This window comes from Eublepharis macularius, chromosome 1 (assembly GCF_028583425.1).
Source record: "Eublepharis macularius isolate TG4126 chromosome 1, MPM_Emac_v1.0, whole genome shotgun sequence".
Lineage (NCBI taxonomy): Eukaryota > Metazoa > Chordata > Lepidosauria > Squamata > Eublepharidae > Eublepharis > Eublepharis macularius.
The window spans coordinates 9,876,150-9,888,585 of record NC_072790.1 but is presented as its reverse complement, the minus strand read 5'-3'; the positions used below and the strand labels follow the sequence as shown (position 1 = coordinate 9,888,585).

Sequence of the window (12,436 nt, the reverse complement as noted above, 5' to 3'; positions counted from 1 at the left end):
CCACATTTGGAAAAGTGAACACCAACACAGTAACAGTGTGCAACTGGGTTTTGTGTGATAACGCATATAAAGAAGTGGGACATATTTTTATTTTTTTATTTCTTTTATTTTTAAATTTTATTCAATATAAAAAACAACAATAAACAGTAAACAACTAATACATAAAATAACAACATAGATATATATTAAGATGGCTTACATATGTGAATAAACAAGTACTGTAATCTAGGACATATTTTTATTTTTTAAATTGTTTCGAATAAAGAATGCCAATTTTATTTATTTATTTGAAACATTTTTATGATGCTCCCCCCCCGCAAGTTATGGTCCCGAATGCAGCAAACAATAAAAGCCATTAACACAAGCTTTTAAAAATACGTATTATTTAAAAATAAAAATAAAAACAACAATTAAACACATAAACAGGAAGTGGAGGCAGTAGTGGGACACCAAACGAAACAGTGACGTCTTCTTAACTGTCTGGTGAGGGGCAGTGGTGGGACAGGTAAATTGCCACTTTGGGAAGGACTTCTGTAATTTTGGTGCCACAACCGAGAAGGTTTTCTTGGGTTGTCGCCCATCTAACCTCGGATGATGGGGGCAAGAGAAGAAGCGCCTCCAGAGATGACTGCAGTGATTAGGTGGGTTCATATACGATAGGTGTTATTTAAGTTACGTTGGTCCCAAGCTGGAGAGGGCTGGAACTTTAATAGCATTCAGTACTTGGGAGCCAGTAGTTGCAAACTTCTGGACTTCCTTTTGCCGTACGTTTAGAATGTCTTCCGTTCTCCAGAACATCTGTTGATGCCAAACCCATCCTGGTCTTCTCTGCTCTTGGCTGGGCTCTTGATAAATCAAGACTATAGCACTTGTATTTCCCCCCCCCCCCCCTTTCCAGGTTTATACCTGAGTTTGTGCAGGAGGCCAAATATTTCTTCTTTTGCCACATGACTCTGTTGATGGAGCCCCAACAAGTTGGGTGCTGCCGTAAGCCAATAGTTCTGGTTATATGCGATATATATAAAGACCTTTGCACAAGGTTGGAATCTTAAATGATGTTGAGACAGAAGAAGGGTGATGTAAAGCTTTAACCAGTGTGGTCTGTACTCCTAACTCTCCACCTGACAGACTTAATCCAAGTGGCTTCAGAATGTAATAAGTCAAGCACCAAGAGAGAGAAATGGGAAAAGAACAGTAACATTCATTTTTCCCCCAGGACAGGGGAAAAGGTGGTTTAGAAAAGTGGATAGGAACTGTTTACAGGACTAGCACAGACTTGCTGGACCTATTCCTTTATAAGGTTACAGTTGGATATTTAGGAGTGCAGAGATCAGTTAACAGACAACTTTTCCCCACAAACTGTATTCTAAGACACCACAGTGTCCTAGGAAAGGATGCCTTTCAGTCCACTCCTCTGGTGGCAAAATCCTGTATCTTTACTATTTTTGTTTTCCCTTGCTCCAAAGACAGATTCGGAGACCTTTGAAGCCTCCTGAGACGAGACCTCTCCAACTTAGACCTCTGGAGACAGGAACCGTCTCTAACTGCAGCTGGGAGAATCTCCCCTTTTTCTCTCACCCCCCCCCCAAACCTGGCTCCTCCAACCCTTCCAGGGATCCTGATTGGCTGTTAGCTGCTCTGTTAACACACCAAACAAGACTAAAAGGGATTGGTGTTTTGTTTTGTTTTGTTTCCAGAAAGGGCAGGACCTTTGCTCATCCATCACAGGGTTGCCTTACATTTACACACAATTTACAGTTATGTCAAGCAATAATTTTTTGTGTGTGCATAACAGTTTAAAGAGGGTTTTCTTATATTTGGGGTTTTCTTATATTCATGTTGTCTTCCTTTCCAGTAAATACAGTAATGCTAAGATGCTTATGCTTCCTCCCCTTCATTCTAAGCTGTAGCATAGAGTAGTGGTTAGATTATCATATGAAATAGAGAGACCTGGATTCAAATCTCTCCACTCTCCCATGAAGTGCATTGGGTAACATTAGACCAAAGCCCCCCTCTCTCAGTTGTTGTGAGGATAGAATGGAAGCCAGAACGTCACAGGTAAGCTCACCGGATAAAAGTTGCAATAAAAATCTAACAGACTGTACTGATTACTAGTTAGTGGAATCAGTGCCTGGATTTCGTCAAGGAATACAGCACACACACATCCCTGGGCACTGAATGCATAACCTTCATCTGTCCCCTAAACATACACACATGTGGATGTTCTATGCACCTAACCATGTTCTATAGATGATGACAATCTTTAAATCACAAGAAGGAACCATGTGAATGATAATAGTGGGAAACTATTTTTAAATATAATTTATGTACCTATAATGGAGAAAAATGTGCTTTTTTAAAATATAGAAAAAGCACTTTTGTGTTGTCCTATTTAGGAACTGGTTAAAATGTTTTGATCTTTTATTTTCTGAGTTGATGTGTTTATCTGGACTTCTGATGTTAATTTTCTCCTGTAAGCAAGAAAGAGGGAACTTTGGGTGTTCTAATTCCTCACATGCTCTTTAATGTGAAGGAGTCATCAACACAGGAAAACAGGCCATCGTTGTTCTGAAAATAGAAGCATATTAGCAAGACAGAGAGAGAAGTAAACTTTCCCTGGAGTTGCATATGGATAGGATGGTGAAATATGAATGAATTAAAAAAAATCTTCCCAGCTAAATGGCATTTTAAAAAAGTAATTATGCTATTTGAACGGGAAACAGTTACAAAGGTATTAGGTGCCGTAGGGCAGGCAGAAAAAACCCCCAGCAGGATAACTCAATTAGCAGCAGTCCTATCAAGTGGTATAGATTTATATTAATGTAGTGTTTCCACCAAAATACGTTTCTTTGCTCTAATCCTCATTTTTGTTCCACTAAAGGATGAATAATTATCTTAACCAGTGTATTATATCTGTTCCAGGTTATAGATACCTATCTAGTAAGGTTCTTTTCCTGCCTATCCCTCAAGGAGCTCAGGACAGTATACGTGGTTCACATTTATCTTCGGAAATGCCCTGTGAGTTAGGTTATTCTGGGAGAAAGCGAGCTGCCCAAGATCAGTCAGTGATCCTCATGACAGGATGGGGAATTTGAACCTGGGCTGGAGAATGGCTACCTTCAAAATTCAGATTCTACCCTCATCCATTTTGTGTTTTGTTTGGCGACGAGGATAACGGTTTGCTGACCTATCAGCTTCATGATTTTTATTACGACCCACAAGATCTTATCTATGTATCTATACATCCACCTATCTATCTATATCCCACTTTTTTTAAAGGGATTCAAAGCAGCTTACAATAATAATACATAAATAAACTGGAACACATCAAACAAACAAGACCTCTCGGGGTGGTCCTGGATTCCTTAGATGACTTTATAGAAATTGCAGACTATGAGCTGCATAGCCGAGAGCCCTTTGGCTATTGCCCTTTGGCGTATACCCAACGTGCTTTAAAGAATATTTTGGAATAACTGCTGTGTGAAGAGTATGTCCACAACAGTGTTGCGGTTGTTCTTCTTAATTATTTTTTTCACAACCTAAGTCATAAACTGTGAAGCCCTGTTCTTTGGAACATTTCGCTTTGTGAATAGTTGCCCCAGTACATTCCATCTACGTATGCTTTCTTCCCTTGGGCTCATGAACAATGGGAGCAGTCTGGAAAATTAATATATGAATAATTTTTAACTATATCATTGCATGGACCTGCAGCTGTGTGTGTGTGTTACGTACCATCAAGTCGCCTTCGACCTATGGCAACCCTATGAATGAGAGATCTCCAAAACGTCCTATCATTAACAGACTTGCTCAGATCCTGCAAACTGGAGGATGTGGCTTCTTTTATTGAGTCAAGCCACCTCGTTTTAGGTCTTTCTCTTTTGCTATTGCCTTCCACTTTTCCTAGCATTACTGACTTTTTCAGAGAATCTTGTCTTCTCGTGATGTGACCAAAGTACGATAGCCTCAGTTTTGTCATTTTAGCATCTAGGGAGAATTCAGGCTTCATTTGATCTAGTACTCACTTATTTGTCTTTTTGGCTGTCCATAGTATCTGCAAAACTCTCCTCCCGCACCACATTTCAAATGAATCAATTTTCTTCCTGTCACCTTTCTTCACTGTCCAACTTTCATATCCATACATGTAATGGGGAATACCATAGTTTGGATTATCTTGATCTTGGGTCCCAGAGAAACATCTTTATCTTTAAGGATCTTATCTAGCTCCCTCACAGCTGCTCTTCCAAGTCTCAATCTCTTTCTGAGTTCTTCATTGCAGTCTCCCTTTTGGTTGATGACTGAGCTAAGGAATAGAAAATCTCAAACAATTTCAGTTTGTCTCATTGTCAGCTTTAAAAGTATGTAATTCCTCAATAGTCATTACTTTTGTCTTCTTGATGTTCGGCTGTAATCCTGCTTTGGTGCTTTCCCCTTTAACCTTCATCAGTAGTCCTTTCAAGTCTTCACTATTTTCTGCTTGTAATGTGGAGTTCATCAGCATATTTCAGGTTGTTCATGTTCCTTCCACGAATTTCTTGACCAAGACTCTTGACCTGCAGCTGTGCTAGGTGGGATTCCCGCAATCGTAAGCAACTGTATCACTGGGGGGCTGTCCAAGATCACCCAAAGCTTAAAAAAAAAAGAAACCGTGTTTGCTGTTGGGAATTTCTGCAATAGGAGCAAGTGAAACCCAGAGCAGGGAGGGTGGAGAGAATGGAGAAAAAGTGGCCGGGCAATGGGAATTGCTATTTATTTGTCTAAGTAGGTAAATGGGATAATTGTGGTATATAGTGGTCAGAGAGGCAGACTAGCACCAGGGGAGGCTAAGGTTGCCAGCACAAGGATGCCAGCTGCAGGAGACTTACTGAGGTGGCATTGCCAGTGGTGCACTGATGCCTCTCCCTGTGTGCCTGCAAGTTGTGTCAGTGTGTCACTGGGGACCCCCCCCTGCCCTTTGGGCAAAATGCTCAGATGCTAGAATGTCTCTGGTGACACCCCAGCGTCACTTCTGGGTGCACATGAGTGACGCCAGCATACCAGGATGCTGCTGCCCATTGCCTCCTCCTTTCCCCCACCACTTTTCTCCCATCAGCCCGCTGAGTGATGGCAAGAAGCAACTTCTGGCAGAAGGGGACCCCCCACCCCCACCCCCACCCCCCCCGCAGCCAGCAGAAACCTGGCAAGTCTACGGGACACCCAGCTTACAGTCCCCCCTCGGCATGGATGCTTGCTGCGGGACCTTGGACCAGTTACACAGTCTTGGCCTAGCCTGCCTCACAGGGTTGTTGTGGGGATAAACTGGAGGAGAGGAGAATGATGGAAGCTGCTTTGTTTCCCCACTGTGGAGAATAAAGTAAATAAATAAATATAGGAGGATCAGCACCAGTTGAGCTGATGTCCCCTTGAAGAAGCCAGGAGGGATAATGGGAGTGTCTGGATAGAGGACGGGCGCATTCTGCTCCAGCTTGCAGAGTATACCTCATAAAAAACCTTTCAGGAGGGGCAGAGATTTTCAGCATGCCCACTGGACACTCTGTCTCAAGCCTGGTTTATACACAGCAGAAAACTATCTTGATAGCTGGTTCCCTTCAACATCTCTCTGGAGAAAATGGCTACTTTGGAGCGTGGACTCTGTGCCATATTATAGAGTCCTGGAGAAACTGAAGTCCCTCCCCAGGCGCAGCCCCCAAATCTCTGGGAGTTTCTCAAACCAGCACTGGTAACCTCACCTGCTCCCCCTGCTAGGGTTGCCAGGCCCCCTCAACCTCCCGGCGGGGGACAAGGGCCTGGCACTTACCTTAGGGGAGAGGGGGGTGAGCGCATGGAGCGCGCGTGCACTCCCCCACAGGCGTGATGATGTCACTTCCAGAGTGCCGTCATCGCACGGCCCCTGGGCAGGCCCGTTTTTGGGTGCTGTGGAGCGCAGGAGCGTTCCTGTGCTCCGCAACAGCTCAAAAACAGGCCCAATCCGCGCCGAAACGGGCCCGTTTGGGGCGCTATGGACTCTGCAGCGCCTCAAAACAGGCCCGATCCATGGCAGGATAGGCCCATTTTGGGCACTGCGGAGTGGAGGAGCACTCCTGTGCTCCACAGCGCCTCAAAATGGGCCCAATCCGCGCCAAAACGGGCCCATTTTGGGGCGCTGTGGCATGTGCGAGCACTCCTGTGCTCTGCAGCTGCTGAAAATGGGCCCGATTTGCTGTGGATTGGGCCCATTTTGAACGCTGCAGAGCTCAGGAGCGCTCCCACACTCCACAGTGGCCCCAATCCGGGCCAAAACAGGCCCGATCCCGGTGGCTGCAGCAAGGAAGGTGCCGCCCCCGCTGCTCAGGTAAGTGGGGGCGGGGGGCGGGGAGCAGGGACGGGGGATCACCCACCCCCACAAGGGGTGGGGGATCCCTGCCTCCGGCAGTCCGAATGGGACTATAGACTACACAAGATCAATCTGCCTCCTTGGTGAGGGAGTTCCACAATCTCCATTTCAAAAGAAATGGTTGCAAAAGAAGAGAGTCTGATTTTCGTTCACCTCTCTGATAATTTAGTAAGAAAATTTCAGGAGACTGATAGCGAATTTTGAGTTCTTCCTGTTTTGTTTTGTTTCTCCCCAGAAAGCAGATGTTTTAATAGTCTACTTAGATCTCAGTTCAGCAAAACCTTAAAATTAATCTAATAAGAGAAGCGAAGCAAACAGCTGCTTGCCCCTCCCTCCGCTCTGCGGGTGTATCTGGGCACCTGCAATTTGATGGGTTTTTATTGTCAACGTGTTCGATATTGAGCAAGGCCTCCTTGTCTTTTGTTCTTGTGTTTGATGTGGCAGAGAGACTGCAAGGGGGGCATGCCTTTATTAACATCCAGTATTGTCCTGATAATGTGATGCTGCTGTTAATTTTCACACCCCAGAAATTTGTTAACTGAGCAGCCCCGTCCTTCAGGAAATGCTACCGAGCTCTAGCTTCATCTTTCTGATCAATTTAATGTAACAATGTAGATCAATGCAAAGCGATAATGTAAAATGTGCCCTCCAAGGCAGTCCCTGCTGTGCTATAAGTACTTAGCAGCGTCATTGGCATTTTCCACAGTGGGAATAATCAGCCTCTGTTTAATTAGAGTTATCTTTAGAGATTAGGAAGCACTCTATCGTTGTGTGAGCACAATCATCTGGCTGTATTTTAAAATACGTATTGGAGGGCATCGGCCTAAGGTGAGATGGGTTTAAGCCTATAAATCTATTTGCTTTGGTATCATTTACGAAATTCTAATTACATTTGTTCATTTCAAAGATGCAGCATCCGTGCATCATAGTACATCAATTCCAAACTAGGCAACAAGAAGCCATATTATCATTATTAGAATTTAGTATTAGTATTGCTTATCTATTATAGCAAACTGGCTTGGGAGGAAAGTACATATGGCACCTATAAAATGCAGCAGAAGCCCCTGTAAGGAGAAGGGGGGCTTCTGGCCTCATTGCACTTGGGTAGGTTTTTTGCTAAAATTGTCTTCCCCAGCAGCTGTTCCTCTTGTGGGGAAAAAGATACATTTTCCTTGTAAATATTATCTTATTATTCGTAACTATATTCTGACCTGAGATCTGGTTGGACAAATAGAGACGCTGATCGTGTACAGCACCAGCCTAGGTTCTGCGACGGGTAAGGGGGAGTCACATGGTCTATTGGACCCATTGCTGTGTTATGGCCTTCTAGTTCTGAGCGCATGCGTTTGGGGCCATCAGAGATTCTGCAGGTGTACAGCAGGATTTTAGTCCAGTGGCACCTTAGAGACCAACAAAATTTTCAGAGTGTAAACTTTTGAGAGCCCTGACCTAGATGGCCCAGGTAAGCCTGATCTCATCAGATCTCAGAAGCTAAGCAGGGTCTGCCTTGGTTAGTTATTGGATGGGAGACCTCCAGCGAAGACTAGGGTTGCAAAGCCAGGCAATGGCAAACCACCTCTTGTTAGTCTCTTGCCATGAAAACCCCACTAGGGTTCTGACTTGAGGGAACTCTCCACCACCATCAAACTTTTGAGAATCTGAGCTCCCTTCTTTAGACCAGCTTCCCTCTCTGAGCGGCTTGAGTTTGATTTCAGACCAGATGTTGAGGTCCCCAAGGCTTCGGTTCTCAGTGGCTTCGTACACAGTGAGGCCAGTTTAACCAGCACGCTTTAGGGCTTCATAGCCACCTTGATTGCCATTGGCCTTTTGCAAAATGACTTGGTCTCCATACGTTTGGCAGGTCATGAGCTCAATATGCTTTCCTGTATCAAGGGACAGAGTTAAATCATTTGGAAGTGGGAGAGATTTTTATAGCTCCCTTGTGACATGGATCGTCCATTACTTGCTGAGATAGAGAGTGCTGGGGATTGGCCATCTTTGTAAGGATGGGGTGGGCCAATTAAGATGGTCCACCCACAGAGACTACAGCTCCTGAGACAGCTTCTGGATGGTGTGGCTGTTGATTCAGCCCTGTGGTTTCTCAAGGAGCCAAGACCCATGAAACATGGTAATAGAGCATAAATGGAGGAAGTCTCTGCTTTCTTGTACTGAGACAATGCCAGAAACTATTGACTATTGCCCAGTTTGGTGTAGTGGCTAAGAACGACGGGACTCTCATGTGGAGAGCCGGGGTTGATCCCCCACTCCTCCGTTTGAAGCCAGCTGGGTGACCTTGGGTCAGTCACAGCTCTCTCAGAGCTCTCTCAGCTCCACCCACCTCGCATAATGATAACACTTTGTAAATCGCTCTGAGTAGACATTAAGTTGTCCTGAAGGGTGGTATATAAATCAAATTGTTGTTGTTGTTGTTGTTGTTTTGGGAAAGGTGTTTGACAAAGTGGTAGCTGGGTAATTTCAGGCTTCACTGGATGAGATTGGTTACTTTGACCCAATTCAATCCTGTTTCAGTCTACTTGCTATACCATACTATTTTCCGGTTAATAATCATCAGTAAATGATCAGGTATGGCTGTGATTTACAGGCCACCTCAGTCTCTACAAGGCCGTGCAAATAGCCCCGCCCTCTAGCACGGGAGGCCCGTGCATTTAGAATTCAGGCAGAAGAGATCTCAGCTTCCGGGAAACATCTGATCCAGCAAAAATGGTATGAATAAAGGTGCTAAAAGTGACTGAAGTTGTACCATCAAAACTGTGTCTAACCAGGACTTAATTTAGCAGTGTGTTATATTCCAGCATCTGTTTCCTTAGCAGAAGCCGAGGGACCATACTGTGAAATTCTCTCCACTCCAAGCCTCACAGCATACTGTATATTTTTGTTGCATGATATTAAGAACGCTACTGCCAGTTGGCTTGATATATTTCTGAATTGCAAAGATTTTACAATCTAAATTTCTCATTGAAGTCTGACCTCTACAGGCTGGTTTTCTGTCATGCAAGAAAAATTCAAGCAAAGTTTAAGCCACGGTTCTTTAAAATATAGACTCCCACAGAATGAATACTTCATCTTTATTAGGAAATACCCATCGGGTTTTTTTGTCTTTGGAAAAATAGGTTCAGCAGATCTACATCTTCTGTTTAAGTGCTCAGTGCAGAATGGGTGTGACCATAGAGGCAAGTTAGTCAGCCAGATGGGACTGGCAACGCAAGATAGCCAAATGGGATTAACTTCTTTTGATTAATTTTTATGTTAATGCCAGTTTACCTGTTTATCATTGTGGACTGTGGCCCTCGCCTGTTCTGAGTGGATAGATTCCTTTTTGATTGGATCTGAAGGGGCCTCCCTTAGTAACATCTTCTCCTTCATATTTCTGCTGTTTGCAGCATTCGATATAAATGCATTGGCCATATAGATTTATGCATCTGTTGACACGATGCAACTGTTGATGCATCTGTTGATGTGAGCTCTGACTCATAAAAGCTTACGCTGGAATAAATGTTGTTAGTCTCTAAAGTGCCATTGGACTCCTGGGCTGTATGTAAATGAATAATTCTTACTAGTCCGATTTATTTCAAACAGGAAAGTTACAATTAAACTCTCAAATTAAGTAGCAGAAAAATAAGATGATAAAAAAATAGTTTGCTTTAGGAGTTGCATCACTGACTCCAAATGAATCAGCTGCTAAGAGCTGAACTGAAGATGCACATGATAGCTAGAGACCTGCAGAGATGATGCCAGTGGACTTGACGTAATTATTTCTGAAAATACATATACAGTAATCTTTAATACTGTGGTTCTGTACCTGAAAACAGCTTAGTAAAACAGCTCTGTAAGCTGTATTGAAAACGAATGGGGATATGTTCACATTAGAGATGGGCACGAACTGGGGGGAAAACATACCGTGCAGTTCGTGGTTCGTCACGTTTCATGAACCACAAACTTTCACAAACCTACCCCGGTTCAGGAACCAGTTCATCTGGTTCATGAAAACGCCACTTCCGGATCAGCAAATCATCGCTTCCATGTCAGCAGGAGGTCACTTCCGGGTCAGCAGAAGGTCTGCAGAAAGCCCATCCCCTGTTCCCTAGGAAACTGATTGATTGGTGCCAGGCTGTCTGCAGTGATGAACCAAAAAATGAACCAAAGGAATCAGCCTAAAGTTTGTGGCGGTTTGGCAGAAATGGGCTCTGATGAACCACTGGTTTGCGAACCACGAACCGGCCCAGTTCATGTCAAACTTTGGTTTGTATTTCGGTTCGTGCCCATCTCTCGCTCACACTGTTGCCACTGCTTACATGAGTGACGTAAGACTGTGACTAGAATAGCTAACTGCCTCTGGAGCATCCCAGGAACCTCTCCAGGGCACCTTCTCTTTCAAGACTTCCTCCCAGAAGCACTACGGCTGCCTTCTTTGTCACCCCTGAAGCTTCTACCAAGCCCTGTTCCTCAGCTGTGCAAATCTTTATCTGTTTTGAAAATAGTCGGGATGTGGATGCTACACCCAAAGTAGCGCCTCTTCTCTTTTTGCCTGGCCATATGTGTTTTCCAAGAAGAATCATGCTGTGGGGCTAGTGCTTGGCCCCCACCTCCCCTACCATTTTAAAAACAATTACACCCAGTATATTGTCGAAGGCTTTCATGGCCGGAGAACGATGGTTGTTGTGGATTTTCCGGGCTGTATAGTCGTGGTCTTGGCGTTGTAGTTCCTGACGTTTCACCAGCAGCTGTGGCTGGCATCTTCAGAGGTGTAGCACCAAAAGACAGAGATCTCTCAGTGTCACAGTGTGGAAAATATGTTGGCAGGTCATTTATATCTACTCAGGAGGGTTGGGGTTGGGCTGAGTCATCCTATAAGAGTTTCCCAGGGTGTGGAATGCTAATGGTGGGAAGCTTCACTGTATCCTGAAGCCTTCCTCCAATCTAAGGAGCCTTCCTCCAACTTAAGTTATTTTCTGTTTCAGGAAGAGCCCTTTAAGTTGGAAGAAGGCTCCATAGGTTGGCGGAAGGCTCCTTGGAGGATGGTGGGATCCACCCCAGTGATGCTTTGGAATCACAGTCTCTTGTGACTTATAAAATCTCAAGGCTTGTTTATACAGCCTTTAGAGTCCATGGTGACTCTTCCCCATGCTGCCACAGGAACAAAAGGTCAGACAAAACTGAATAAGGGCCGCCAGTCCCCAGGTGGGGCTGGGGATGCCCCACTCCCAGCCTCTGCCCCACACCACCACTTACCTGGCTGGCGGGGGTGGGGGGGGAGAGGCATGGTGATTGGGCCCAGAAGGCAAGGAACCTCCCAGGCAAGTTTGCAGCAGGTGAGTTCTCTGGTGGGTGCGACGATGTCACTTCCTCAAGTGACATCATTGTGCCCAGTAGGGGTGAATTTTGGCCCTCAGTGAGCTGAATTGGCCCTGCACAACGCTTGGGAGCAAGCCCACTGCCAGGCTTCCCGGAAGTGATGTCATCATGTCAGCACCAGGAGCACACCCATGGGATTGTACCTCTAGGTAAGTGCCAGGTTCCCCCCTCCCACCAGGTGGGTATAGAGACCTGGCAACCCTAACCCAAATACAGCTTCTTGGAGTAGGCTGACTTCAAAATAAGACTGGATATTTGAATCCGAATGCAAAGTCTGCCCTTAAAAGTGATGACTGTCAGATAGCTGAGACCAGCTGCAGTTGTTGCTCAATTCAAAGTAAATGCCCAACAGGGTTGGGGGATCTTCAGGTTCACATGCTCTGCCTCCTCCCAGTGGATGTGGCAATCTAATGGCAGATCGGTGGCCAACCATACATTACTATTGCATCTGATCCACAAGCGGTGGTTTGTGCTCTTTCCTTTAAACTTGGATTTAATTGAAGGCTTGCGATGAATTTTAATTGACTATTTTAAAACATTTATATCTCAAGGGTGCAAAGTGGCTTGCACAAACGGCAACAAGTTGCAAAAGAAATAAAACTGTAATACGCATTTACCACATCATAAAATGTGAGCACTCTTTAAACGCCCTGAAAGACAAGACATGTTACAGCTCTAATAAAGCTAACTTTT

At 44.7% G+C, this 12,436-nt stretch overlaps 1 protein-coding gene across 3 annotated transcripts in view; it reads left to right on the top strand.

The window, feature by feature from the left end:
- MACROD2 (mono-ADP ribosylhydrolase 2) overlaps nt 1–12,436 on the top strand; it is a 1,366,388-nt gene that overhangs the window by 381,136 nt on the left and 972,816 nt on the right. The gene's annotated exons all lie outside the window — the stretch shown is intronic.